Source organism: Cervus elaphus, chromosome 26, assembly GCF_910594005.1.
Source record: "Cervus elaphus chromosome 26, mCerEla1.1, whole genome shotgun sequence".
Lineage (NCBI taxonomy): Eukaryota > Metazoa > Chordata > Mammalia > Artiodactyla > Cervidae > Cervus > Cervus elaphus.
In genome coordinates, this window is record NC_057840.1 from 31,192,372 (window position 1) to 31,217,857 (window position 25,486).

The window sequence follows — 25,486 nt, forward strand, 5'->3', positions numbered from 1 at the left end:
TATTGCTGCTGGAACTGGAGAACAGGGAAGGTGATATTAAAGGCTGGAGACTTGGCCCGAGCCTTGTCAAAGATTACCTGGTCCTCCCTGGCCTCTAAATGTTGGAGAGCACAAGCCTTGGAAACTGACTACTGCAACCCTCCTGGTAGAATCTCAGAATCTCAGAACCTAAAGTCAGAAGTAAACTATTTTCCCACCCCGTCCTTCAGCCACAGCTTCCTGTTGTTTGTGACTTTGCATCCTTCATCATCTAGTGCAATTCCTGGCACAAAGTAATGGCTTGATATATATCACCAAAATATTCACATGAATGAGTTGAATCCAGGATACACATGGGAAAATGAACTGTTGGTTTAAGAGCAGACTACACTTCATGCAGAAAGATTACTTCCTCTCTAAAAAGAGCCCTGTAGCTCCTTCGCCCCACCTACTCATTCTGTGTTTCTTTTGAAAATTCTTGAATGCCATTTAGCATTGTATAAAATGTCTTCCCCCCTCCTCTCTTGCTAATTATAATCAAACAAGCAGTGAACTAAACAGTTGGGGGTGAAAGAAATTCTGATGATGTTAAAAATGCAAATAGTTTTCACACCAGATTAATTCGTTTAACTAAGAGTCCTGATCTTTAAACATTAAATGTTATAGTGTGAAACGTTTTATTCACCGGGGAGACACTACGCAGTGAAGCTGGTCTGAAGCTCATTTCTCTGTTAGGAACGATGTTAAGATAAACAGGATGCATATTGTTAGCTGGTTATTAACTAGCAAGTTGTGAGTTCTTTAAAACATTTCAGGATGTGATTTACATGATTCAAGACTAGCAGGTCTGGGGAACTCTGGGGCTGTTTGAGGTTAGCAGAAGCCAAATCATACACGAGTCTGAACGGATGTTTGTGTTACCTGTGTGTTTGACTAATATTTGAATTAAATGTTTTATATTTAATCAAAGCAAGATTGAAATTCATTATTACTGCTGATATGCAGCACTAATTACAGGAAAGAACCAGCCCTTCCATGTTCAGTGCCAAATGCTGATGGTGGAAGGGGAAATCATAGGTTTTAGATCTGGAAGAGAATTTAGTTCACTGTGCTTCAGCTGTTTTCAACTTAGATTCCCTTTTTAAAAAAATCCGTTGCTTTTATTTTCTTCAACCTTCATTTTCTTTAGTTTATATTATTAAATCAGAAATTTTCCAAAGATGACATTATATTATAATGATAAATATAATTTTTCAAACTACACATATTGCCATATCCAATATGGCAATATCCAGGATTGTCATGTCCAATCCTGCCTTAACCTGGTTGAGAACCACTGTGTTCTTTAGAGAGAAGAGAACTGAGGCTTTGGGTAATTAGGTCTTGAGATGAAGCTTGATTAAGGACCTTTTTAAGGTAAAACAGATGTCAGGTTGGGATTCCTTCCTCATGTGTCTTATATGAATGCTCGAGGAGGCTAGACATTCAAATTCAGGTTTTTCAGATATTCAGGCGTCCTTGTGCAGTGTGGATGTGTGTTCAGTTGTGTCTGACTGTGACCCTGTGGACTGTATCCCGCCAGGCCCCTCTGTCCATGGAATTTTCCAGGCAAGAGTTCTGGAGTGGCTTGCCATTTCCTACTCCAGGGGATCTTCCTGACCCAGGTCTCCTGAGTCTCCTGCATTGGCAGGTGGATTCTTTACCACTGGTGTCACCTGGGAAGCCCTCCTCTCGTCCTTGTCCTGGGATGTTCTAAAACCACCATGTTGGGTACGTCTCCTCATATGAGCTGGTATCACAGGTTTGCATTTCCCTCTGTGTCTCAGGCCCTGTGCACATATGTTTTACTTGTATAGCAGCAAACATCTGGATCACTTTGTTACCCTGGGATGGTCTCTGGAAGTAACAGTATACGTTAGAAGCACGTATCAAATTCTTTTAGAAAAAGGACTTTGTTTTAACTTTATGATCTCACAAAGAGAACAGTTGGCATATTTTTACAACATTATTAGGAAGGATAATGGCAAGTGTGATATGCTTGTGGAAAATTGAAATCACAGATTAAATTACATTTCTTTCTAATAAATTCACTAGGAGACTAGACCAAAGCAAATGCCAGCAGAACCCAGCCCGAAGACATTAAATAAAGATTATTTGATTGAAAAGGAAGATAAATCAGGGTGGGAGCAAGAGTCTTGTGAATGTGCCTGGTTCTAATTGTTTCTAGCTGGTGGAAAAAGGATTCCTGAATCTTACGTGTTCAGTTAAACAAAATGAGCTGGTTCCTTCTAGTAAACTTGACTGAAATTTGTTTCCGGGGCCCCTGCATGGGAAGGTAGAAATGGGATAATAATAGCATTTAGTGCTATCATAAACATTAAACCATTATTCAAGGAGTCTTGAACATTGATCTCTACTACAGAGTAAGATACCTCACTACAGAGTAAGATAAAAGTTGTGCACGCATGCTAAGTCACATCTGAGTCTTTGCTATCCGTGGACTGTGACCTGTCTGGCTCCTCTGCCCACGGGATTCTCCAGGCAAGCATACTGGAGTGGGTTACCATTTCCTCCTCCAGGGGATTGTCCTGACCCAGGGATTTAACCTGTGTCTCCTGCATTGGAAGGCAGATTCTTTATCATTGCGTCACCTGGAAAGCCCAAGATAAGAGTAATTATACACTAATAAGTGCTGTACACATTTGTTAGTGCTGCTAAACCATAATATATAATAGTTTCCAAATTTATGTGAGCATGTATAAGGCATCAGATAAAACGCATAATTATATGGAAGGTATAAAATAGCCTAAAATTGAAATATATGCATTAAAATAGAAGGATTCATTTTATTTTGGTTTTGATCCCACGTTTCTATCCTATATTTTTAGATAATAAAAATCAAGGTGTCATTGGGAATGCTGATCTAAAGCCAGTTGATCTCAACTGCATGCTGACTTTGAATAAAACAGAGCTTGAGAGGTCAAGAATAGGAAATGATATACAGGATGAATAGGGAGAAAGTATATATAGGATTAAAAGGGAGAAATCTATAGAGAAGTTTATTTTTCCGTTTGCTTCTAAATTATGACTGACTTGAGGAATCTGTCTAAAGAATGGGACGGGGAAGGAACCCCCAGGTAAGATTGGGTTTTGTGAAATTTTGAAACTGTAGATGAGAAGCTATGGAGCATTTGGGGAGATTGGTGAGTATATGAGCATGATCGGAATACTAGATAAGAAGTGACATATGTTTGAGCTGATTTATAGAGGAGAGGCAATAGAGGTGTTTGGCGATAAAAGATTTTCTACAGAGTGAGGGATGAAGCATGCTAATGAAAATTATGGTGTGTGAAGGTTATTGCTGAGAGATGGGTTTAAAAAACAATGAATTGGGGAGCTGGAGAATTTAGGAGTTTATGGACAGATGACAGAGGAAAATCCATCACTTTGTGGCCAGATGTTTAGTATTCAACTTCACAGATTCCGTTGGATGCAAGCTCTCTTGCTGTTGATATGGTAAGTGCTCTTAATTTCATTTGGCCTCATTAATGATGGATCATTGGAGCTTCTGACCTCCGATATTTTAAGGGTTAGAAGTCTATTTTATAGTCTATTTGTGTGTGTTATGTGTGTTTCATAAAATCTACGTCTACATACAGACCTCTGTCTTTCCCATCTTGAATTCTAGCAAGCCTGTTTCCATGGCCAAGTAACCAGAAATTAATTATAAGGAACTCAGAAAGGATCTTAAGGAAACTCTGGTCCTTTGAGTTTTGTGTTTCTACCCATAGGGTGTTACAGTGGCTTGTCTGTTGGTTCATACTTTGAATATTTAATCTTAGATTTGGCTTTAAAAGACCGCATTTCGGCCGGTTAATTTTCTCTCTCTCACACTCATTTATGATTAAAACTCTCCAAAAAGCAGGAATAGAAGGAACATACCTCAACATAATAAAAGCTATATACGACAAACCCACAGCAAGCATCACCCTCAATGGTGAAAAATTGAAAGCATTTCCCCTGAAATCAGGAACAAGACAAGGGTGCCCACTCTCACCACTACTGTTCAACATAGTGTTGGAAGTTTTGGCCACAGCAATCAGAGCAGAAAAAGAAGTAAAAGGAATCCAGATAGGAAAAGAAGAAGTGAAACTCTCACTGTTTGCAGATGACATGATCCTCTACATAGAAAACCCTAAAGACTCTACCAGAAAATTACTAGAACTAATCAATGAATATAGTAAAGTTGCAGGATATAAAATTAACACACAGAAATCCCTTGCATTCCTATATACTAACAATGAAAAAACAGAAAGAGAAATTAAGGAAACAATACCATTCACCATTGCAACAAAAAGAATAAAATACTTAGGAGTATATCTACCTAAAGAAACAAAAGACCTATACATAGAAAACTATAAAACACTGATGAAAGAAATCAAAGAGGACACAAACAGATGGAGAAACATACCGTGTTCATGGATTGGAAGAATCAATATTGTCAAAATGGCTATTCTACCCAAAGCAATCTATAGATTCAGTGCAATCCCTATCAAGCTACCAACGGTATTTTTCACAGAACTAGACCAAAGAATTTCACAATTTGTATGGAAATACAAAAAACCTCGAATAGCCAAAGTAATCTTGAGAAAGAAGAATGGAACTGGAGGAATCAACCTGCCTGACTTCAGACTCTACTACAAAGCCACAGTCATCAAGACAGTGTGGTACTGGCACAAAGACAGAAATATAGACCAATGGAACAGAATAGAAAGCCCAGAGATAAATCCACGAACCTATGGACACCTTATCTTTGACAAAGGAGGCAAGGATATACAATGGAAAAAAGACAACCTCTTTAACAAGTGGTGCTGGGAAAACTGGTCAACCACTTGCAAAAGAATGAAACTAGAACACTTTCTAACACCATACACAAAAATAAACTCAAAATGGATTAAAGATCTAAATGTAAGACCAGAAACTATAAAACTCCTAGAGGAGAACATAGGCAAAACACTCTCCGACATAAATCACAGCAAGATCCTCTATGACCCACCTCCCAGAATATTGGAAATAAAAGCAAAACTAAACAAATGGGATCTAATGAAACTTAAAAGCTTTTGCACTACAAAGGAAACTATAAGTAAGGTGAAAAGACAGCCATCAGATTGGGAGAAAATAATAGCAAATGAAGAAACAGACAAAGGATTAATCTCAAAAATATACAAGCAACTCCTGAAGCTCAATTCCAGAAAAATAAATGACCCAATCAAAAAATGGGCCAGAGAACTAAACAGACATTTCTCCAAAGAAGACATACAGATGGCTAACAAACACATGAAAAGGTGCTCAACATCACTCATTATTAGAGAAATGCAAATCAAAACCACAATGAGGTACCATTACACACCAGTCAGGATGGCTGCTATCCAAAAGTCTACAAGCAATAAATGCTGGAGAGGGTGTGGAGAAAAGGGAACCCTCTTACACTGTTGGTGGGAATGCAAACTAGTACAGCCACTATGGAAAACAGTGTGGAGATTCCTTAAAAAACTGGAAATAGAACTGCCATATGACCCAGCAATACCACTTCTGGGCATACACACTGAGGAAACCAGATCTGAAAGAGACACGTGCACCCCAATGTTCATCGCAGCACTGTTTATAATAGCCAGGACATGGAAGCAACCTAGATGCCCATCAGCAGATGAATGGATAAGGAAGCTGTGGTACATATACACCATGGAATATTACTCAGCCGTCAAAAAGAATTCATTTGAACCAGTCCTAATGAGATGGATGAAACTGGAGCCCCTTATACAGAGTGAAGTAAGCCAGAAAGATAAAGAACATTACAGCATACTAACACATATATATGGAATTTAGAAAGATGGTAACGATAACCCTATATGCAAAACAGAAAAAGAGACACAGAAATACAGAACAGACTTTTGAACTCTGTGGGAGAAGGTGAGGGTGGGATGCTTCAAAAGAACAGCATGTATACTATCTATGGTGAAACAGATCACCAGCCCAGGTGGGATGCATGAGACAAGTGCTCGGGCCTGGTACACTGGGAAGACCCAGAGGAATCGGGTGGAGAGGGAGGTGGGAGGGGGGATCGGGATGGGGAATAAGTGTAAATCTATGGCTGATTCATATCAATGTATGACAAAACCCACTGAAATGTGAAGTAATTAGCCTCCAACTAAAAAAAAAAAAAAAAAAAAGACCGCATTTCAATTCTTTGAATTGTCTGCCTAGCTAAAACAGTACCCTACTGTTAAAGATGTTAGTTAAAGATGGAGCACATTTCCACACACAAACACACTTTAGTCAAGCAGAACCTCAGAGCCCGGGAGACCTTGGTTTACATATTGCCTGCTTATTCTGACCTCCTTCTATTTGTTTTATTTGAGAGATGTGATAGGCAAGAGATGTGAGCCACAAAATCCGAGTCAGAATCTCCTTTTCTCAGCTGCAGACCACACAGCATCACCAAGGAAATGCCTTAAGCAGTACAGTCTAGTGATACTGCGGAAGGATAAAGGATGGTGCTTCCTTCTGTAAGACAGTGGTCAACAGGAAGGCCTAGGAGCATCACGCTCCTGAGTGACAGGCCATCTTCAATGCAGCCTTTCTGTGCCCATTCTTCAGTCAACTGTGATTCCTTACTATGGCTAATTCTAGATGCCCTTTAATATTGTGAACAAATAGCCTGTCTGGTTTATGAAGCCCATATGTGTAGGAGCCTGCCCTTCTGAGATAAGTGGTGTTAGGTGGCTGCATTTATAGCTCTTCCTCCAACCCTTGTGTTCTCTGACCCATTTCTGTGTGCAAACCCCGCCCCCCTTTATTTCCAAGTGACATTTTTAGTCTTTCAAAATCACTTAAAGAAAAAAAAGTGGTGCTTTTACAGTAGCTCAGAGGAGTTGAAAACTTTCACACGCAGAGACCAGGATGGTAAACACATTCCAAGGGAACATTCCTGCCTTCATTATGATGAGGCTGAGATAGAAATCATCACGTGGGCAGTGCTGGTGTAAGAAGATGTAAATCCTCTCTGAAATTTTAATACATGCAAACATACATATGTGTTTATGGCTTTTCTACCTTTTATTCAACTCTTGAGGAAGAGCTCAGTTTTAATATTTTACCAGAGGGATCACCAGATAGCAGAGGCTCTTGCTTACAAAAGGAAGCACACAGAAACTCTGCACATCTAATTTTCTAGGGAAAAAATTTCTACTACTAATCATTGTCCAAACCCTTCTCATTTTATTAGGCATGACTTCATTAATTTATATTCTTCACTCATCATCTCTTTAATGAAAAAAATTACATTGAAATACTCATGTCAAGTAGAAACTGAAGCAAAATAGATTGGATTACTCTAGTAATCCCAGAAGAGAAATTTAAATTCTATAGTTAATTTGTAGGCAATTACAAATTATATTTCCAATGCAAATCAGAACAATGGGCTGTGACAAGTTAAGGGGATGTAGGGTGGGGAAGGTTGGAAAATACATTGTTTTCCTGTGTGATGATGGCCTTGGAAAAAGATAACCAGATCCCTTCAAGTTTGACAATAATAAGAATTAAAAGACATGAGACCCACGAGGAAGCAAATGGAGAGGGAAGAAAGCTTTGTGTTATGGGAAATAGATGACCAGTCCAAGTTTGATGCATGAAACGGGCCACTCAAAGCCAGTGCACATGGGACAACCCAGAGGGGTGGGATGGGGAGGGAGGAGGGAGGGGTTTGGATGGGGGGACACATGTACACCCGTGGCTGATTCGTGTCAATATATGGCAAAACCCACCACAGTATTGTAAAGTAATTAGCCTGAAATTAAAGTAAATAAACTAATTTTTTTTAAAAAAAGAGACAGGATGAAATAATAAAATCCAGTGGTCAGTAGTGCCTCAGGAGTATGGTCATTCACTTTATCATAGGACTGAAAATCAGTGCAAATGTTCATGGACATGAAGCCAAAAGTACTTGGTTGATTATGTCCTGTTCTTCTTTGGGGACATGCTGGTAGAGCTTAGATCACCTCCCTGAATCACATTACCAGTCTTGTTGAGATAGCACATCAGTTAAATGAAATTTTCATCCCCACAGGGCACCCAGCACAAGACACCACATTTTGTCACCAGTAAGTATGGCTATCGGCACTGAGAGAATAAGATGGGGATTGTGAGCAGTGATTTAGGAGAGGGAGATTGGAACACTTGTATATAAAAAATGTTAGGATTCTCCCCACTAGACTAGTAAGGTTGAGGCAAACCTTGTAAGACAGAGTAAGGAAACTCGAGTAGAAACTAGATTCCACTACTACCCAATGAAGTATGTTTTAATGTTCTGAATGTCCTCATTTTTCTTCTTCTGTATAAAATGCATTCCCTTTGAAGGTGAACAAACATTTTATGTACTCTCCCCATTGAGGACAAATAAATATCCATTGTGAATGCATATAGAACTAGTAGAGAAATCTCTAAAATGAACTGTATATGTTATAGTGTCAGATTTTTACCTCTCCAAGAATTATTATCAAATTCTTTCTTTGATATTATAAAAAAGAATACTTTGCTAGAACTCTCTTGATGCATCTTTCCATTTCCATTGTCATCCTACTTTAGGCCAGCATATTATTTTTAGATTTTTGAGGTGAAGAATTTTTAAATGCACAAAACCTAATATTTTGCTGTGTTTCTGAAAGATTAAAGAAAAGTTTCATTAAGAAATAGTAAGAGAATTCAACTATGTCTTCTCATGTGTTACCAGCATTTTGCATGCCAAATAGAAAATATGCCAAGCTGCATTGTGTATTAATCAATCAAAATGCAAAAGTAACAGCACAATTCACCATAACAACCAAGAATATTCCTCAGGGGAGCTTTCATTGCATTGCCTGGGTTTTGACATAGAGTAACCCAGCTGTCCAGCTATTGATTTGAGCATAATTATCTGCTGCTTAGTAATTATTTACATATGCATTGGAATTGTGTCACTGTGCTTTTCGGTGGGATTAGAAGAAATAGTGACAGTCTATTACTGTTTGAGGGCATCACTATAGCTTCCAAAGATCAGAATCCATTGTTAGGCTTTTCAGTGGGGCTGAATTTTTCACTGGACATAGTCCCACCCAAGGAAACCAGGCTTCTGGACATGTGTTTCTAGATTTTTTTTTTTTTCAGTCCTTAGTTGTGTATCATATTCCTTTACACATCTGAGCTTGAAGCCATTTCTTAAGCTTAAATGCGTTGAAATGTGTGTGTGTAGCCACACTCTCTTGACAAATTTTTCATTATAAGAAATTTTACTGTTTGGTGACGATTGTTGCTTGGACCTAAGATGTTTACTTTTTGACAAAGTTTTATGAAAGAAAGGGGAAGAAACAGTATTCCAGTTGATTTTTCCTTAACCTACAGGCTAACATCAGAGTATCCAATGTAAGTAACTCATGGGGACGATGCTAAAAAGATGCTTTTTTCTGCTTCTTCATACTCCTGTGGGCAACTCCATGGGGTGAGACTGCTCTTTAGCAGTCAACACTATTTAGCCTTGATGTTAAGATGTGTGATCAAGCGGGGTTTTGTTTTTTTTTTAATTTTGTCCGAGTTAATTTCCCACACAAAATGGACTAACATTTCACTGTTCATAAATTTCATTTAAAGCCTATTTCAGCCAGAAACTTGTGATCAAGTTTGTATCACCTGATTTTAACTGAAGTTTACTCATTCGAGAGGTGTTTCCACATATGTATGGTGCTCAGAATGATTATTTTCTATTGTTTATATAATAGTAAAGATATTGCAGATTTTTTTCTAACTTACTTTTTAAAAAATACTTGTTTATTTATTTTTGACTGGGCTGGATCTTCATCACTGTGCCGGCTTTGGTCTAGTTGCGGCGAGGCAAGGGGGCATTACTTTTCCTTGTAGAACACGAGCTTTAGGGTGGTTGGGTTCAGTGGTTATGGCTCCCAAGCTGGAAATCACAGGTTCAATAGCTGTGGGGCATGGGCTTAGTTGCTCTGCAGCATGTGGGATATTCTCAGGTCAGGGATCGAACCTGCGTCCCCTGCCTTGGCAGACGGATTCTTTACCACTGAACCACCAGGGAAGCCCCTCTGACATGCTTTTAAGTGACAGAAAAACTTAGCAAGATGTCTCTTCAGCTAATTTTGATGTTTTACTATACAATCAAACTTTTGGCTTGATTCGGTGTTAGATTTCATATTTGTGACTTAAATAATTAAAATTTTTTGTGAATGTCATTTTTTTGGAACCGTGTTTATAAAATCTGTAATGGTAACACATTGCTGAGGCGCTGAGCAAAATATGTAAAATGTAGCATCCTTCACAAAATAAATTGAGGAAACACTGAACTGTTTTCTTCGGAGGCTTCTAAAACCCTCCCTCATTTGTGCTCAAATAACAGGAAGAGAGATGCAGATTTCCTTCAGACCAGCCTAATCTAAATATGAAACACCCTTCACTTCCTTTTGGCTCCACTTTATCTCTTTGCTCTTGTTTAGTGGAAATCCTTTCATTATCTAGTTAATAATAGACATTTATTCAGCTTTTACCATTTATCTTTTGAACTTGTTTGCACTGGTGGTGTCCATCATTAGTTGAAAGATCCGAGATTGCAGGGTCAAGTTCTCTTTCATTCCATTTCTAAGATGCTTATTACCAGCCCATGCTAAGTAGATAATAAATGGAAGCTTTCAAAGTGCCTTTGTTTACTCTACCCATTACCCCTGTCAGAAAAATATTTTCCCCTATTGCTCATCAGCTGAGACTCTTTCATACCCATGGTAAGACTAGGATAAGATATGGTGTAGGGTCTGAGTTGAGGAGAGTTTGGAAGTGTTAGTCTCTCAGTCATGCCCGACTCTTTTGTGACCCCATGGACTGTAGCCTGCCAGGCTCCTCTGTCCATGGAATTCTCTAGCCAAGAATACAGGAGTGGGTTTCCATTTCTTTCTCCAGGGGATCCTCCCGACCCAGTGATCGAACCTGGATCTCCTGCATTGCAGGCAGATTCTTTACTATTTGAGCCACTAGGGAAACCCCACAGGATATCAAATAAGAGCCTGCTTCTGGAATCAGATAGATCCAGGGGAACAGTCACTTCACATCTTACTCTCTTTCTGGCCTTGGAACTTCCAAGGTCAAATTCTTCATCTGTAAAATGGGAATATAGTACTGATGTTCTGGACTGATTTGTGTCCCCCACAAAATTCTTATGTAGAAGTCCTAACCCTAGTACCTCTGGATGTGACTGTATTTGGGACAGGCTGTTTACAGAGGTACTTAAGTTAAATCTAGGCACAAGAAAAAAGAGAAGAGGGAATTAAAAAACAATTTTTTTTTTAATGTGGACCATTTTTGAAGTCTTTATTGAATTTGTTACAAGACTGCTTCTATTTTATACTTCTTTTTTTTGGCCATGAAGGATGTAGGTTCTTAGCTCCCAAACCAGGGATCAAACCCACACACTCTGCATTGGAAGGTGAAGTCTTAACCACAGGGCTGCCAGGAAGAGGAAATTTGGACACAGACATGGACAAAGAAGACATAAGGAGAAGATGCCCATCGACAAGAAGAGAAGTCTGGAACAGATAGATCCTTCTCTCACAGCCTGCAGAAAGAACCAACCCTTGATGCCAGATGTCTGGCCTCCACAACTGCAAGGCAGCTAATGCTGTACACCCTCAGTGTAAACAGGTTGAAAGATAAATGATAAGACAGTATCTGTTTTTCAAGCCATCCAGTCTGTACTGCTTTGTTATTGCAGCCCTAGCAAGCTAATACAGCATCCTTCATGATATTGTTGTAATTAGGTAAGATCCCATTTATAAAGTGCTTCCCATAGTGAATGTTGTATAGTAGACACTCAACAATAGTAGTTTCAGGAAATGATCAGAGATGAGAAAAGAGAACAAAAGTGGAAACATTTTTAGAAATGCATTTGTATCCTCAAGGCCTTTGTGGGCACAGAGGTAGATTTGGAAGAAAATACAGAGGAGTTTCTTTCTGTTTAAATTAGGTCACATGCAAACATATGAGGTTTTATGGATCGACAGTATTCAATTGTGTTTTCCTTTGCAGTTGTCCCTTTGGGATGATAAATGAGCCCAAATACTAACAAACGAGCCTCACAGGAGGATTTATGATCTTGAACTATAGGCTTCAGATGGTGTCTGCATGTTGAATGCTTGGTAAAAATATGGAGGTAGTGGTGTCCCAATCTATCTGGTTTCATTGGATTGGTTTCACACTTCATTGCTTTCTGGCAAAGAAATATTGTGAACCCAACTAATTTAAAAAATGGCCAGTGTTAAAATGATGCTTCCTGATATTCATTCATGCTCCTCTCTGAAGAACCAGCAGTTACTGTATTTATGTGGATCTACAGAACATTTTTAAGCATCCGTTAAACATTTTAAATATCCATTCTACATGCCAAACATCACTTCTGCAAGCCTTTCCCTTGCTAACTTTTTTAAAAGTTCTTTTATTTACAAGTTCTCCTTCAAGATGAATAAGTATGATTCTTTTTTTCTTATTTTGTGCTTCCAAAGTGTATTTCCTTCTAATTTGAAGTTTAGTAAAATTGTAAGTTAGAGTAATTGCTTCTAAAATGCCTTAGTTTCTCATAAGACTGTCAGAGTTGGCACATTTCTTAAGATATTAGAATTCTTCAACTACTTTGCCCTTCAGCTGCATTCATGTGTCATGTTTTATTAAACACTAATGGGTCTTCCCAAGTTATAGCAGCAGTAGTTAGGGAAGGTCATTTCAGTGGCGAGATTATATTTCATGAAACAGTCTTCCCCTCTATATATACATGTACAAACTTCAGTTCAGTTCATAGTCAAATAGATTCTCTAGAAGGCTAGTCAGGTTTTTTGTTTTGTCCTGTTTGGTTTGAAGTTAATTTTGTCAAGAAGGTACTGGCACGGAAAGAAGACACTAGTCACCAGTGAGGAAGGGGACGAAACCCACAGCAATCATCAAATCAAGCTGGACTCCAGCTCTAGCTTGAGCTAGAGCCTCACAGAGGACATATGTAAGTGAGAATAGCAAATACTTGTGCCTATAGTTAATACCCAGATAGGTGGGAAAAGTGGTAAAACTATTTGATCAAGTAGAAACTTCACAGAAGTTCCCAGGTTAATCCCAGTTTCAAAAGGGATAATTAAAAATCCTTCCTACTCTGATTCTGCCTGTCAATCCCTTTCTGTGGAGAACGTCAAAGACTTTGTATCTGGCCTCACTATCTTGACTAATTCCTACGTCACCTCCTCTGTCTTTCTAAAACACAAATTGTATCCTGCCTCTTCTCCCCTTAAGCCCTGCAGTCTCCCCTAATTGCCCTCTAGATAAAGTTTAAATTTCTCAACAAGGTCTATAAAGTACTTCAAAATCTGGCTTCTGCCTAATTCCAAGTTCATGTCCCACAATTACTTTGTTGTGCCCTGCCTCCTGCCAGAGAGAACTACCTACAGGCCCCGGCTTTCTCTTGCCTCTGGATTTTGCATGTAATGTTCCTGCTGTGCATCGGCCCTCTATCGTTCATACCCTACTGCTCGCCATAAACACAACCAGTCGATCCTAAAGGAAATCAACCCCTAACATTTATGGAAAGTATTGATGCTGAAGCTCCAATACTTTGCCCACCTGATGTGAAGAACCAATTCATTGGGAAAAGATCCTGATGCTGGGAAAGATGGAAGGCATGAGGAGAAGGGGGAGAGAGAGGGTGAGATGATAGGATGGCATCACCAACTCAATGGACATGAGTTTGAGCAAACTGTGGGAGATAGTGAAGGACGGGGAAGCCTGGCATGCTGCAGTCCGTGGGGTCTCAAAGAGTCAGACACAATGGAGTGAGTGAACAACAGCAAAGCTTTGTTGCTCTGGAACTGGATTACACGTTCCTTTCATGTGCATGACCCACACACCAGCCATGTACTTATCCTTGTATTAATATTAAAAGTACTTATTATTGGGACTTCCCTGATAGTCCAGACGTTAAGACTCTATGCTTCCAGTGCAGAGGGTGAGGGTTCCATCTGCGGTTGTGGAACTCAGATCCAACATGCTGTGAGGCACAGCTAGTAAATAAAAAAAAACAAAGGTCCACAGAAAAGGCATCATTGATCCTAGATGACATTTAAGATAAAGTAACTGTACTCATTACTTGGTCTACCCTACTAGAGACTATTTGAGGGCAGAAACAGTGTCTTGTGCCTGTTATATATATGGTGTTCAGCTAGTCTCTAAAATGCATAAGAACAAGTGTGAAAAGAAATAACTGTAGAAGGAAGAGAGGCAGGGAGGCTGACAGTGGTGGAAAGTACTAGAAGTGGGAATGGATCATGGGGAGAAAGGGGCTGGCATTAACAGCGAGCTTACTATTTATTGTACCAGTTTCTCTCATTAAATCTTCCTGACAGCGTTTTTGAAGTGGGAATTGTTATCTGTCATTTCAGATGACGAAGGTGGGCCTCATAGGGTCCAGCTCACTGTCAGAGGTCTCGAAGCTCGTGAGTTGTGGGCTGGGGATTTGAACGCGCCTCTGCTTGATCCCCACACCTGGGCTTCTCCTCTGACCCTATGCTGCCTTTGCATTTCCCAGAAGGAGCAAACAGAGGCGTTGTCACATGATCATCATGCGTCTTCACCCCAGTCTTGATCAACTCGGGCAGGTCTTATTCTCAGCTGCTGCTCATTACCCAAGACTTCCTGTGTTTTAGGCTGAAATAGAAATAAGCTCAACACAAACTCACTGGCCTATTTTTGTTCATCAGCCTAAACTAGTGGTTGTAGCAGAGCTGATTCATTTAATTGAGGGTGCAGGAAATATTGCAAAAAGTTAAAAAAAAAAAAAAAAGGTTAGGAATGCTGAATTGAATTTCTTTGGAAACAAGCAGTTTGGGTTCTTTGAAGGGGTCATGGCCAAATTCATAATCAGATTGTGGTGAATTCCATTCCAATGATTAAGTCCGTGGAATCCAAAATGAGGAAATATGTTTGTGCTCTGAGTCTCTTGCATCATGGAATGTCATGTGCATATGTACACTTAATTAGCTGCTCTGATGACATCAGTTACAGTGTCATGTGTCATGAATGGCTAATTGCTTGTGAATCAAAAGCCCCATTTAAACAAACACCAGAGGTGCTCACTCTGAGTTCTGTACCAACTGTAGTTTAAGCTGACATGACATATCTCTGGTACGTGGCAGAAAAGAAATAGGCATTTTCATACAGAAATGCAAGAGACATCAGTGGAGCAATGAGGACATTTTTTAGAAAAGTTCTCTTATCTAATCAGAAAGTGCAAATTGTAAGAATTTTTGAATACTGGTTATTAAAGTGCACAATCACATTTCATAGCCATTTTATCGAACAAAAGCACAATGCTATCTTCTACATCTTGTGTCTTCTAAGTGTACCTTGATTATGAATGGAAGATTTCCACCAAACAGCTTAATTATATTTTGAAAACACTTCGGGGGTTTTAAATTTTGCAGAGTCAACCACCCACTTCTGGTCTAATACCCAAATAGACTAGCATCAAGGAAATGAAGGAAAATGACTGATCAGTTTTATCTGGGCATATTACTTGTGTCTTAGACTGTTTTTTTTTTAAAGCATACAACCAGAGAGACTTTTATTAACTATTCTTTGCTAGATTAAAAAAAAAATCAGAATAGTTTTGTCTTTCAGAATATCACATGATAGTAATCGTTAACTTAACAGTTCCTTTTATTACCTTTTTGCCTTTATCATCTAGTCATTAAGTCCAGTTGTCATTCAGGTAGTCAGATTCTTTCTGCTTACATATATTGTTGGTACACTTAAAGTCTGTCCCGCTGTTTTGTGGCAGAGACCAACAACTAACTACTAAAAGCTTTTCTCTTCCTACTATACACATCCCAGCTTTCCAATGAAGAGTTGATGCCTTCAAACTATGGTGCTGGAGAAGACTCTTGAGGGTCCCTTGGGCAGCAAGGAGATCAAACCAGTCAATCCTAAAGGACACCAACCCTGAATATTTACTGGAAGGACTGATGCTAAAGTTTAAGCTTCGATCCTTTGGCCACCTGATATGAAAAGCTGACTCATTGGAAAAGACACTGATGCTGGGAAAGATTGAGGGCAAGAGGAGAAGGGGGTGACAGAGGATGAGATGGCTGGATGGCATCACCGACTCAATGGACATGAGTTTGAGCAAACTCCGGGAGATAGTGAAGGACAGGGAGGGCTGGCGCGCTGCAGTCCCTTGTATCACAAAGAGTTGGACATGACTTAGTGACTGAACAACAGCAACATCAAAGCCTCCCTTCCATTTACAGAAACAACATTCTCACCAATGGAACATAAGCAGAAGTGACCTGTGCCACTCCAAATCTATCATTCACAGAATGACCACGAGCGGTCCTCTCTGTCTTTCTCCCAGTGCCTGGGCAACATTGGAGTCTATGTGTGGAAGATTTCAAAACTACTGTCACTATGGATCCAAAGGAGAGAAAATATGTTATGCTCATTTAATAACCCAGTGTCCTAGGCTTTTAAACACAGGGCATGAATGGGACTCACATCCAACTTTCCTCATTCTACATGAGAAACTAAGCCCAGAGGCTAAAAGTGATTCACCTGAGATCTCCCAGCTCACTGGTATTTCTACTCCATCCTTCCCAGAAGGATAGGGTTGGAACACTTTGTTGGTCCTTATAGCTAATCATAACTCATTTTTATAAACTGTTTTTCAGACCATCAGGAATACTAAGCACCTTTCTCAAAAATCATAAATTGGTAACAGAAATGAAACCAGTGTTCAGACCTTCTAAATCACAATCCAGAGCTTATAACACCCAGGATGTTGCCTTTAAGACAGAAATCTGTTCATGAACAAAGAGCCAAACATCAGTTTTCCTGTGGGGGAACATTCTCATGGACACTCTGTAAGGCCAAGTTGGTCCACTTCATTTCTTGTCCTTTAACAAATTCTGTGGTGCCACTGTTCTCCTGTTCAGGTTCAGGAAGCTCATTCAGTGGTATTGCACATTCTCACAAGGCAGCTTGTCTTCTCACCAAGCATCGTCAGTCAAATCCAGGATCCTTCCATCTCTCTGTACCTCAGTGTCCTTCCTCCTGTAGTTCCAATCTTGCCAAATCAGTTCTTGTTCCAGTGTGGTGCCCACCTCCTCCAGGATGTTGCATTTTTATGGGTAACATATTTGTGTTCGACAATCTTTTACTTTTTTTTTTTACAACATCTGTTCATTGACTGTATTTTTCAGACGCTGCGTTTGCTGTCCTTGATCTTTTGGAGAAGTTGCAAGCTTTCTTGATATGATAAAGCTTTAGTGTTTAAAATTTTTTTCTTATGTGTTCAAAGAAAAATAATCAGTGAAAATTCATGCACAAGCCAACAGAAACAGGAAGAAGTTAACCAGTGGAAGAGATCACAGATTGTCTGTGATCCAAGGGTGGTTGGGTGTTAGGTGACTTGCTCAAGGTTCCATTGAGTGTTGGGTACTGACTGAACAGAGTTGCCCCCAAAATTCAGGGCTAATTCTGTATCCTTCCTAGCTGAAGAAATAATTTTGACAAAGGAATGAACCATAGGGTAAGCTAGGTAATAAAGGAGTCCATCTCTTTCTCTTTCTTCCTCTCCTTTCCTCTCTTCTTCACTCCTTCCCTCTTCTGAATTATTTTTTTTAATGTCTGTTTACTTATTTGGCTGTGCAGATCTTTGATCTGTAGTTGTGACATGTGACATCTTTAGGTTCAGCATGTGGGATCTGGTTCCCTGGGCAGGGATCAAACTTAGGGCACTGAGTCAGGAGTGTGGAGTCTTAGCCACTGGAGTGATTTCCACTACTCTTCATGATTTCATTTACACTTAGACTAAAATCCAAATTTCTCATTTCAACCTGTAAGGTCCTTTTATTACACACCCCTGGAAATGTCTTTATCTCACTCATGTCTGTAGTCTTATGGCCTAGTACAGTATCTATCACAAAATAAATGCTTGACAAATATTGGTGAATTATAGAATGAATGAATGAGGAATGATATTCCTCTTCCAGAGAACCTGAAGTGTACCCTTGATTGAATTTCCTTCCAAAAGCTACATCTGGTCTTTCCCATTGGTGCTGATGACACCCCAGGGAGCATATTCATTTCCCAGGTTTTGTGCCTTCCTAGTTGGACAGTTACAATCTCTTATGGGTCCCTGAAGTCCAGCCAAGTTCTCCTCTGACACTGAGGTCAAGTGGCTGCACTTGTATGAGGTGGAGCAGTGATGAATGGATTCTGGCCAGGACTCAGATGATCTGCCTTTCTGTTAGAACTGGCTCAATGGTTTCCCAGTGTTTGTTTGCTCAAGAATCACTGACAGAATGTCCATTCTCCTTCACCTCCAGGCCATCCTGGTTTATACCTCAATAAACTCATTTTTCTCACAATGAATAGTAACCAGCAAAAGCCTTTTGATAGGCCACCAAGATATCAGCATCATTTCCTTTTCATTAACTACTTGATAATAGGAAATCATAGCTGTCATCTTCTAAACAATATCTGGAATGAAAAAAAAAAAAAGGTCCCAGCTTTAAGATTCCATTTGTAGTGTGGTCCATGAGACAAAGCCCCACCTTTTGAAAAGTATCAGCTTTAATCATGTAACAGAATTACTCTCAAAAAGTAGATTACTTACTGTATGAGGTAAATTCATTTTTACAGTGATGGAAGTCAACACGTACCACCAGGGTATCATTTAGTATGTTGGAAGAAGTAATTTTTTCTGGAAAGTGGTTTATTTATTGTCTACTTAGCTGAACATTGAAAGGAAGACACCAATGATGGGTGCACACCTCCTTCTCCCCCACATGCTGTGCGTGTTCAGTCACTTGAGTTGTGTCCGACTCTGTGACCCCATGGACCATGGCCCGCCAGGCTCCTCTGTCCATGGGATTCTCCAGGCAAGAATACCGGAGTGGGTTGCCATTTCCTTCTCCAGTGATAAAGTATGAAGTGAGAGCATGAAAGTGAAAGTGTTAGCTGCTCATTCGTACCTGGCTTTCTGTGACCCCATGGACTGTAACCCTCCAGGCTCCTCTGTCCATGGGATTGTCCGGGTAAGAATACTGGAGTGGGTAGCCATTCTCTTCTCCAGGGGATCTCGCCAAACCAGGGATTGAACCCAGGTTGCCTGAGGGTGCGTGAAAGTGAAAGTCTCTCAGTCGTGTCCTACTCTTTCTGACCCCATGGACTCTACAGTCTATGGAATTCTCCAGGCCAGATTGCTGGAGTGAGTAAGCCATTCCCTTCTTCAGGGGATCTTCCCAACCCGGGGATTGAACCCAGGTCTCCCATATTGCAGGCAGATTCTTTACCAGCTGAGCCACCAGGGAAGCCCAAGTATCTGTGGGGAAACCCTCAATCAAGCGTTGCATGTGAAGTCTGCGGATGTCTCTGAAGGCTGCCTTACAGTAAAAGCAATTCTTCCCATGGTTTTCTAGCCTGCTCAACTCAGTGCAAGAAGGGTACAGAAAGAAATAGAAAGGCTGCTAATACGTGTCCTTTGGAGATACTTCTGAATGGTTGTCTTTGGCACCGTATGAATTTTTGTTTCAAGGGCAAGGCCTTCCCACACATACAGATATTAGAGCTCTGTTAGACTGAACGAAGGCAGAGTGGCCTAGTGATGTGGAGAGACTTCAAAGGCTCAGTGGTTGAACCAGGTTTAGAAGCAGCATTGTTGCTAGACGGTGTGTCGTTTTTTTAAGACGTGGACTATTTTTATAATCTTTATGAAATTTGTTGGGGCTTCCCCGGTGGCTCAGTGGTAAAGAATCCATCTGCTAATGCAGGAGATGTGGCTTTGATCCCTGGGTCAGGAAGATCCCCTGGAGGAGGGCATGGCAACCCACTCCAGGATTCTTGCTTGGAGAATCCCATGGACTGAGGAGGCTGGCAGGCTCTAGTCCATAGGGTTGCAAAGAGTTACACATGACTGAAGCGACGGAACACTCAGGCATGTTGAATTTGTCATAGTATTGCTTCTGTTGTTTATGTTTTGGGTTTTTGGCCACGAGGAATCTTAGCTGCCAACCAGGGATTGAACCGACCCCGCCCTGCATTGGTGGAGTCTTAACCGCTGGACCAGCCGAGAAGTCCCAAAAGGTGTGGCTTTGATGCAGAGTTCATAGAAGTGGCCCTTTCTCTTGCTTTAATTACAAGGAGGACAGATCGTTCGCTTACCTGAATCGCAGAGAACTCGTCTGAGGTCTGTATCATCTAGAGAGGAATCTGGTGGTGAGTGTGGCCCCGTTGCTTCTCACCTCTGTGTCTGCCTTTGTCTTTGGCACTCAGAGGGCAAGTAGCTGTTACAAAGCAGCGCAGCTTCCATAAGAAGAGCAGAAATGATCGCTGAAAAAGGGAGAGAGAGGCAGTTTACAGAGCCAGCCGTTGTTCCTCACACTGTAAATTCTCTTGTGGAAACTGCGAGCTGAAGTCCGGTGAACTGTGTCTGGTCAGCAGATGTTCAGATGGCACGTGTGCTGGGGAGAGCCAGCACCATGTACTCGTTGTAGGGAGGGGCCGGTGCTGTCGAGGGGATGCTCTCAAAGCTATTCCAGAGAGTCGGAAAGCAGATTTCCCATGGAAAATCTGTGTCACGGCCCAGAGTGGGAAGAACAGGGATCCGAATATCTGAGCACCAGGGCCACTCAAAACAAATCTCAAGAATACATTTTTCTTGCTGCTGGGGCTGTTTTTGTTGAGCTGTGACTTTTTCCCTGGAGCGTCCATCTTATAGGTGGTGATGCTGAGCCTGGAACACTGAGAAAATGAGAGTTGGATTCACTCTGTTGAAGACCTGTGGCTCTTGGACTCAGGAGATACCATAGGCTCAGCAGAAATTCTAACCTCATGAACGCTTTTTTCGGACAGTTCATGGTAGCTGTGTATTTGTTCCATGCATTTTTTAACACTTGGGACCTCTTGAAGAGTTACATCGTCAACTATCATTGAGCTGCCTCCTATTAGCTACTATGACCCCCTAGATTCCTATACTTCACATATTATTAATAATTCACCATAGCAAATATCACTGTAGCAAATGCCAGTTTCTTTTTCTTTTTTTGGCTGCACAGCACAGCTTGTGGGGTGTTAGTTCCCCATGCAGGGATCAGACCTATGCCCCTTGGTGTAGAAGCACAGTGGAGTCCTAACTATTGGACCACCATGGAATTCCCCACAGTTTCTTGTAATATCCGCTGTGGCACCTCTCGTAGGAGAAGAGTATGAACAGGAGAGCCTGGTGGATCTGGGGAAGTATCTTGGGGCAAGAGTGAAAACAATTTTTAAATTTGTTAGTTTTAGCTTAAGTGTATTCTAATTCTACTGTGCATTCCAATTCATGACATAGTGGAATTTATTTATGAAAAAAGTAAGGTTTTATACAAAAATATTTGAGGGAAATGAATGTTCCAGAAAGATGTTCCACACCTGTCCTACTGTCTGAACTCTCAGCGCATTTTGCACACCCTCTGGGAATACACCCGCCTGTCTGAGAAGGAAGGGTATGTAGATAGTCCTTGTGGCCCTCAGTTGCAATTCCATCTTGTCCTGCCCAGATTTAGATAAAGAAGTACAGGATTGCAATGTATGTTTAAATAAATGAGTGATAAGTAGTCAATACAGAATCTGGAGTGCCTAGTCCCTCCCCATCTAGATGAAAGAGAAGGAGAAAAAGATCAGTGTTTCCAATGGAGATTTAAATGTTTCATCGCGCCCTGACCCATGGAGCCCACACAGTCTATCCATATCTGTGTAGAGGCTACACCAAGATTGAGAGAATCAATTTCTGCACAGAGAAGATGAGGAAGGAAGTGAAGATTAATGACAAAGCATTTGTGCTGCTTCCCAAACTACTCAGAGGCAGCCTATAAATAAACTGTGCTAACTATATATGAGAGTTTAAATTTCATAATGAAATCAATTTAAACCAATTGTATTGAAAGTTCCGTGTAATTGCACCATTTCCTCGGTATACTTCATATTCAAAAGCTCTCATGGTTTATCTTTGTTTGGGTGATTTTCAAAAGGTTATAATTTTTATATCTCACTAAGACACACATTTGAGTGTCTATGATGTTGTTCAAATGCAGAAACTAATTACCATTAATGAGAAATGTTACAAGTTATACATTTCTCTTAATTCAGCTTTTCAATAAGAAAGCGGAAAGATGTTTAGTATTATTTCCTGTGACTAGAGAAATGCAGGAAATTTATTCAAATTTATGGCAATATGCCTTTTTTAAAAAAACTGTTCTTTGTGATGCTCAATAGGCACAATGATTATATATGTTTTTATTTTCGTTTGAGTATTTTTAAAATTAAATATCAGCTAGCACCAGTTGCAAGAAAGCCTAACCTTGTCAATAGCAGTTCAAGGTATTTAAGAATCTTTCTTCCAGAAGCCATGCTGTTAAGGGGTCACTTCACACCACCCCCCCCCCCACCCCGCATATAGTCAATTTCTTTTTCTATTTCCAGAGAACAATTAGCACTGTATACTCATTCACATTCACAGACACCATGAAAAAAGCACCAAACAATGAGAGAACTATTTTCCCCCAAGGCTCTATTGGCCTAACTGTGAACTTGCCAATATTTCTGTCCTCTTCATCCATCCATGCCTTTGCACAGCAGTTTCCTCTGCTGAAATGCTTTGTTCTATTTCTCCTCATGGCGAACTCTCACTTAATGTCTCTTATTTGATTTCCCTGGCACCTCCCCTAGTCAGAAATAATTACTCATTTCCCTATATATGTAATACTACTAATATACTTTGAAATATTTCTGATATAGTTTTATGTTATGATCCATTTTAGGTATTGGCTAATAGACCTCTCCCTCAAGTGGGAACTAAATAAAGACAAAGACTTGTTTAGTCATCTCTTCTCTTGCTTTTTTATGTGCCTTGTTATTTTTGATTGAATGTCAGACATTGTGAGTTGGAGAACTGAAGTGCTTGGTCACTCAGTCGTGTCTGACTCTCTGCAACCCCATGGACTGTAGCTGACCACTCTCCTCTGTCCAAGGGGATTCTCCAGGCAAGAGTACTGGAGTGGGTTGCCATGCCCTTTTCCAGAGGATCTTCCCAACCCAGGGATCGATCTGAGGTCTCTCGCATTGCAGGCAGATTCTTTACCATCTGGGCCACCAGGGAAGCCCAAAGAGCAAAAGAGGCTGAAGTAAATAGTGTTAAGATCCAGAAATGAACACACTTCTTGTTTCCTTCAGTCATTATTTTGACTGGTTGCGGGCCAGCCTAGTCTGAGGTTGGGTTGAGTTTGGGCTTTGCGGTTGCTACAGTTATCCTTGAGTGCACCATGGACTTCAAATTCCTCCAATGATGGGCTACTCTGATCTTGTGCTTAGGTTAGATCTTGTGGTGCTGAAGGATTTTTCTTAATGTCCCTGCTCCATCCTCAGATTGCGAAACCCATGCTCATCTAGGCCATTCTTATCCTTCCCCCAGCAATAGACTGTGATTGAGTGAAGTAGCTCAGTCGTATGTGACTCTTTGAGACCCCATGGACTGTAACCTACCAGGCTCCTCTGTCCATAGGATTTTTCAGGCAAGACTACTGGAGTGGGTTGCCATTTGATTGCTTGTTACTATCTGTTAGGCTTGTGGTGAGGCCAGTAGCGTTGGCAGTGGGGGATGAGAGTTGGATGCATAGTGGGAGGATTCCTCAGTTCTCATGATTCAGCCCTGATTTTAGGGAGGTCTGGTGAGCCTGAACCTTGGGTATAGAACTTTCTCAGCATTACTGTCTCTCCATCCCCTCCCTTCATCACATCAGCCAGACTTTGAGTAGGAGAGCTTTCTGCCCCATTTCTAAACAGTTACAGTTGTCTGCTTGGTATCAGTAGAGGATTTGAGGCCCAAGTAAGTTCCTTATCTCTCCTCCCCTGGAAGCACTGAGACTTTTGTTTTCATCTGTCCCATAACGCATTGGATCTTTGATTCAACCATGGGACAAGAGGAGTTCCTGCTCCCGTCCCCCACAGCTTCACAGAAGAGATGGTCTCTGGGGAAGTGGATGGACATTTGTGTTGTCCTGAGTGGCAGCCATTCACCCTGACCCTCGTACCACTGCATTCATTCTTCCCTGCCCTGGGTCTTGTTCACGAGCACACTACTGTGACTCATGAGATGGTATGGATCCTTCTCATATCTTGGGTCTCCAGTTATTCTAAACCATCATGTTAACACACACACTATCTTTAAAAATTTGCAGAATTAAAGCTTTCTCTTCTTACCAGGTTTTCCCATACCTTGGGGCTGAACAGTTTGTATGTCCCATCTTTCCTTGGAGGAATTTGTCATTCTTTGCCTTGTGACTTCATCTCTCTGATGGGCTTCAGAAAAGTTACGATTTTGTAGATTTTCTACCTTTTTTTCATTGTTAAGGTAAGAGTAATTTTTATGGCTTTCTATATCCCAAATGGAAATGGATCTTCCCTGGTGTAATCACATAAGTGCCCCAAGAGCCAGCAAACCATTGTGACAGAGGAAACACTCCTCAAACTGTATGGAAATTTTTTTTCTCATTCAAAAAATCCACATATCATATTGTGGTAGATAGCTCAACATTTCTCCTTAACATTTTTCCTCAATTCTGCTGATAAAAGTGAGATAGTATAGGAAAATGGTTTTTATTCTTTTAGGTTTGACTTTTTTGGGAAAGCTCATAAATTCAATAGCAACAGATTTCAAGCTTTACCCAATATCTGTTAATCCTTCAGTCCTCATAGAGAGATGCACTTCTCACGAATAAACACATTGGGTTATTTTTAAGTCCAATCTGAGCCAATCCTTTTCGCTTGCTGCCTGAAATAAAAATTCAGGTGAAATAACTTTGACAGCTTGTAACAAAAGTGCTCTTTGACTATCTTTTTTGTCAGTAATAAAAAAAAGAAGTTCTTTTAAAATGTGCCATGTTGGAAAAGTCACCTTATCCTGGTCCTCTTTATAGATCATGCTGAAAATGGCAAGCCACGAGGCTGCCCAAGACCAGGCATCGGGGCTTTTCCTGAGCTTCTGGCACCTTGCAGTGATGGAGGAGGGGAGCAGCCTATTTGCAGTGTTGAGAAAAATCAATTTTCATCTTCAAAAGATAAAACTACCAAGCAAGATATTGACTTAGAAATAAAGTGTTTCTTAAAGACTTCCCATATCCTATAAATGTCAGACCCAAACCTAAGAGTTTGGTGATTTAAAGTTTATTGCTAATTTCAGACAAACATGCATATAGCTTTGCCTCAAGAAAAGAACTAGTTACAGCTAATTTTCTGGCAGAACATTTTGCTACATGCATACAACTAATGTCAGAACTCTCAAAATCAATCACCTTTTTTATTCAAAGGTATCCCTGGATCCCAGGTCTTTTTCCATTTATTTTCC

At 40.4% G+C, this 25,486-nt stretch overlaps 1 protein-coding gene and 1 pseudogene across 1 annotated transcript in view; one reads left to right on the forward strand and one right to left on the reverse strand.

Annotated features, from left to right (window-relative positions):
• Positions 1 to 25,486, forward strand: part of LOC122684220 (sterile alpha motif domain-containing protein 5) — a 981,181-nt gene that overhangs the window by 182,408 nt on the left and 773,287 nt on the right. The window lies entirely within an intron of this gene.
• Positions 16,927 to 20,304, reverse strand: LOC122684081 (annotated as a pseudogene).